Source organism: Saccostrea cucullata, unplaced genomic scaffold (genome assembly GCF_032062105.1).
Source record: "Saccostrea cucullata isolate Sc308-1 unplaced genomic scaffold, CSIRO_AGI_Scuc_v1 ctg19104, whole genome shotgun sequence".
Taxonomy (NCBI): Eukaryota; Metazoa; Mollusca; class Bivalvia; order Ostreida; family Ostreidae; genus Saccostrea; species Saccostrea cuccullata.
Window position 1 is genome coordinate 1 of NW_026933106.1, and position 5,375 is coordinate 5,375.

Genomic DNA, 5,375 nt, shown 5'->3' on the forward strand with positions numbered 1-5,375 from the left:
AAGGAATTTTATCAAAATGTGGTTTATTTGAACAACAAGAGTCATGCTTATCTGCAGTTATTTTTTTTTTAATTTCTTAGATATTTTTAAAAATATTTATCTCAGTAAATTCTATTTAAACATGAATATTTTAAAGCTATTTCATCACTAATGCTTATAAAAAATTCAAAAGATGGTGTAAATAATAAAAAAAATAGAATATAAGCTACTACATGCATTTATCAGTATGTTTTAATAAAACAAAATGTATTTCAGTGATGCATTCTCAAGAAGGAGGAGATTAATGAACCCTCCCCTCTTACAATGAACAACACATGGACACGCTCAGGATGGTCCCTTTGCTTTCATTAAGAGTTCCAAGGTATGGTTTTCCTAGAAAATCTAGTTAATCTCTTAATATTTAAGTTATTTAGAACTTTTGATAGATTATTAGAAAATAAATTTCTTCAGAACTGCAGTTATTTAAGCACTTTGCTTACAATTGAGCACTGTATTCAATCAGACAATATGATTTATCTGCCCTTGGCATTTAATCAATTTATTAATTATGTCAATAATAAGAAATGATATGCAAATGAATATATTTGCCTTTCATGAGAATATACATATTTAACATCAATTCCATGAAATGTCCATGAAAATTGGCTAAACTGTAGGTCACCCCCCTTCAAAATTACAAAATTTTCAGTGGGGATGTATTTGATTCTCTGATGCCAGCAACCCACTGCTGATAGATTTTTTTTTAATCTTATGTACATTTGAACTACATATAATTCTCTTTCTTTCCATTGATTATTTTATCTACATTAGTTTTCACTTTTTCAATAACCTAGCTTTTTCTTACAAAAACCTGCTGATTTTCTTCATTTTCCATTAATAACGGGTACCTGCTACCCCGATTGATTAACATGATCTACCTTGAGATAGTATTAGAGAGAATAAGAAAAACAAGCAAAAGATATGCGAGATTAATCATTTTATTTTAAAAGTTTGAAAGAAAAAAGAGGAAAAATGCTTCAATTTATTGACATTTTTTCTGTTTAACAGATGAGGGTCTGATTGACTGGGGTGTGAAATGTAACAGTCAATGGTGTACTTAAGCTAAGACTGTCAGTCCCAATATTCAAGAGGTGAGATAAGCAATGGATGTGTGTTCTAAATTTACTAAATTGACCACTTTTTATAAATGTTTCTTTTACTCTATAGGAAAAACCCCTACATAAACAAATACATGGGCGCAGACATTTTGGACACCCAAAGTTGTGCGGAGGAGAAAATGCTACCTGGTGCGTGATTGGTCAATAAGAGAAAAGACTTGATATGTATTTGACAAGTGAAATAAAGTTGATAAAAATGTAATATCAAGACTTGGGTTTCTTTGAGGTATGTAGGAGTTACAGGTAAAAATTTGAAAGGAGGGGTGCCCTTTGGTTAGAGATTTTCATTTGGTGTCAAACGCACCTTGTTGTAAACAAATGGAAATTGAAAGTAAAAGTGCCGCGTGACGGTATATTTTTTCTGTCATGTTTTGTTTTCCAATATCTCGAACTTTCACGACAAAAAGGCCATTTGCCCGAAATTCAATATATGTATGAGTAACAGGGGCTCAAGTTTGTATGGAAGTCTATGGGAAAACATTTAGTGGTGTTTGTCCTATAGAATAGGTATGTATTTCATGGAAAAACATTGATTACAGCCAAAAAATCAATCAGTTCCTATTTTTTTGGCATTGAGATCATATTTTAATTAGTTTTTACTATTTCTTAAAAAAATAGAGGGTTTGGGTAAATTGAGGCCCACAATGGGGGCTGCACATGGTGAAAAAATGCTAATTTTTTTGCCCTAGCTCTCATATTTTCAATAAATGTACATGTAAATAATTTTAAATAAATATTTCTGCTGAAATTTACTGTGAATATTGTAAATAATACAATATTGATGTTTATGGGCATCATCAATACACAGAACATATGAATATCCCCCTTGCAGTTTGAGAAATTCATTTAAATCCATTTATTCTATGAGTGCAGACATTGGAACAGATTGACTAATCCTCTTTCAAATTTGTGTAAATTAGAGTTAATTGAATAATTTATAACAAAATTAGACTGCTGTTAAGTAATTAGGTTACTTTGTTTTTAATTAAGGGGCCTAATCCAGCAACAAAGCCAATTTCAGTCCTGTAATCAGTGCTGGCTTGATATAAAAATTATAGTTTGGGGAAAAATTACAGATTACTAGTAGGAAATTTAATTGAGATTACTGTAAAATATATTTTAGCAGAAAATACATTGAAAATCTAAGAAATTTGCAAAATTATTATTGCAAAAATGATGAAAAAAGTGTCTGAATATCCTTCCTCCTTGCCATATCCAATCTTGTTATTCTGCAGAAAAGAGGGGGGGGGGATTTTGTACTCTAATGATGCTGGAAAATGAAGGAATTTTATCAAAATGTGGTTTATTTGAACAACAAGAGTCATGCTTATCTGCAGTTATTTTTTTTTTTTAATTTCTTAGATATTTTTAAAAATATTTATCTCAGTAAATTCTATTTAAACATGAATATTTTAAAGCTATTTCATCACTAATGCTTATAAAAAATTCAAAAGATGGTGTAAATAATAAAAAAATAGAATATAAGCTACTACATGCATTTATCAGTATGTTTTAATAAAACAAAATGTATTTCAGTGATGCATTCTCAAGAAGGAGGAGATTAATGAACCCTCCCCTCTTACAATGAACAACACATGGACACTCTCAGGATGGTCCCTTTGCTTTCATTAAGAGTTCCAAGGTATGGTTTTCCTAGAAAATCTAGTTAATCTCTTAATATTTAAGTTATTTAGAACTTTTGATAGATTATTAGAAAATAAATTTCTTCAGAACTGCAGTTATTTAAGCACTTTGCTTACAATTGAGCACTGTATTCAATCAGACAATATGATTTATCTGCCCTTGGCATTTAATCATTTTATTAATTATGTCAATAATAAGAAATGATATGCAAACGACTATCTTTGCCTTTCATGAGAATATACATATTTAACATCAATTCCATGAAATGTCCATGAACATTGGCTAAATGTAGGTCACCCCCCTTCAAAATTACAAAATTTTCAGCGGGGATGTATTTGATTCTCTGATGCCAGCAACCCACTGCTGATAGATTTTTTTTTAATCTTATGTACATTTGAACTACATATAATTCTCTTTCTTTCCATTGATTATTTTATCTACATTACAAAAAGATTTCACTCTTTCCATTACATGCTTTTTCTTACACCTTGCTTTTTCTTACAAAAACCTGCTGATTTTCTTCATTTTCCGTTAATAGAGCTACCCTGAATGATTAACATGATCTACCTTGAGAAATTATTAGAGATAATAAGAAAAACAAGCAAAACATATGCAAGATTAATCATTTTATTTTAAAAGTTTGAAAGAAAAATAGAAAAATGCTTCAATTTATTGACATTTTTTCTGTTTTACAGATGAGGGTCTGATTGACTGGGGTGTGAAATGTAACAGCCAATGGTGTACTTAAGCTAAGACTGTCAGTCCCAATATTCAAGAGGTGAGATAAGCAATGGATGTGTGTTCTAAATTTACTAAATTGACCACTTTTTATAAATGTTTCTTTTACTCTATAGAATAGGTATGTATTTGGCATTGAGATCATATTTTAATTAGTTTTTACTATTTCTTAAAAAAATAGAGGGTTTGGGTAAATTGAGGCCCACAATGGGGGCTGCACATGGTGAAAAAATGCTAATTTTTTTGCCCTAGCTCTCATATTTTCAATAAATGTACATGTAAATAATTTTAAATAAATATTTCTGCTGAAATTTACTGTGAATATTGTAAATAATACAATATTGATGTTTATGGGCATCATCAATACACAGAACATATGAATATCCCCCTTGCAGTTTGAGAAATTCATTTAAATCCATTTATTCTATGAGTGCAGACATTGGAACAGATTGACTAATCCTCTTTCAAATTTGTGTAAATTAGAGTTAATTGAATAATTTATAACAAAATTAGACTGCTGTTAAGTAATTAGGTTACTTTGTTTTTAATTAAGGGGCCTAATCCAGCAACAAAGCCAATTTCAGTCCTGTAATCAGTGCTGGCTTGATATAAAAATTATAGTTTGGGGAAAAATTACAGATTACTAGTAGGAAATTTAATTGAGATTACTGTAAAATATATTTTAGCAGAAAATACATTGAAAATCTAAGAAATTTGCAAAATTATTATTGCAAAAATGATGAAAAAGTGTCTGAATATCCTCTCCTCCTTGCCATATCCAATCTTGTTATTCTGCAGAAAGAGGGGGGGGGATTTTGTACTCTAATGATGCTGGAAAATGAAGGAATTTTATCAAAATGTGGTTTATTTGAACAACAAGAGTCATGCTTATCTGCAGTTATTTTTTTTTTAATTTCTTAGATATTTTTAAAAATATTTATCTCAGTAAATTCTATTTAAACATGAATATTTTAAAGCTATTTCATCACTAATGCTTATAAAAAATTCAAAAGATGGTGTAAATAATAAAAAAAATAGAATATAAGCTACTACATGCATTTATCAGTATGTTTTAATAAAACAAAATGTATTTCAGTGATGCATTCTCAAGAAGGAGGAGATTAATGAACCCTCCCCTCTTACAATGAACAACACATGGACACGCTCAGGATGGTCCCTTTGCTTTCATTAAGAGTTCCAAGGTATGGTTTTCCTAGAAAATCTAGTTAATCTCTTAATATTTAAGTTATTTAGAACTTTTGATAGATTATTAGAAAATAAATTTCTTCAGAACTGCAGTTATTTAAGCACTTTGCTTACAATTGAGCACTGTATTCAATCAGACAATATGATTTATCTGCCCTTGGCATTTAATCAATTTATTAATTATGTCAATAATAAGAAATGATATGCAAATGAATATATTTGCCTTTCATGAGAATATACATATTTAACATCAATTCCATGAAATGTCCATGAAAATTGGCTAAACTGTAGGTCACCCCCCTTCAAAATTACAAAATTTTCAGTGGGGATGTATTTGATTCTCTGATGCCAGCAACCCACTGCTGATAGATTTTTAATCTTATGTACATTTGAACTACATATAATTCTCTTTCTTTCCATTGATTATTTTATCTACATTAGTTTTCACTTTTTCAATAACCTAGCTTTTTCTTACAAAAACCTGCTGATTTTCTTCATTTTCCATTAATAACGGGTACCTGCTACCCCAATTCTGATTAACATGATCTACCTTGAGATAGTATTAGAGAGAATAAGAAAAACAAGCAAAAGATATGCGAGATTAATCATTTTATTTTAAAAGTTTGAAAG

The 5,375-nt window shown here is 29.7% G+C and overlaps 1 long non-coding RNA gene across 1 annotated transcript; it reads left to right on the forward strand.

Moving 5' to 3' along the window:
- The first annotated feature begins 316 nt into the window (after positions 1-316).
- LOC134237274 (uncharacterized) lies at positions 317-4,711 on the forward strand. Its single transcript, XR_009985794.1, has 5 exons — positions 317-361; positions 1,048-1,130; positions 2,694-2,799; positions 3,497-3,579; positions 4,636-4,711. It is a non-coding gene; the product is annotated as an uncharacterized LOC134237274 (long non-coding RNA).
- The last annotated feature ends 664 nt before the right edge of the window (positions 4,712-5,375 follow it).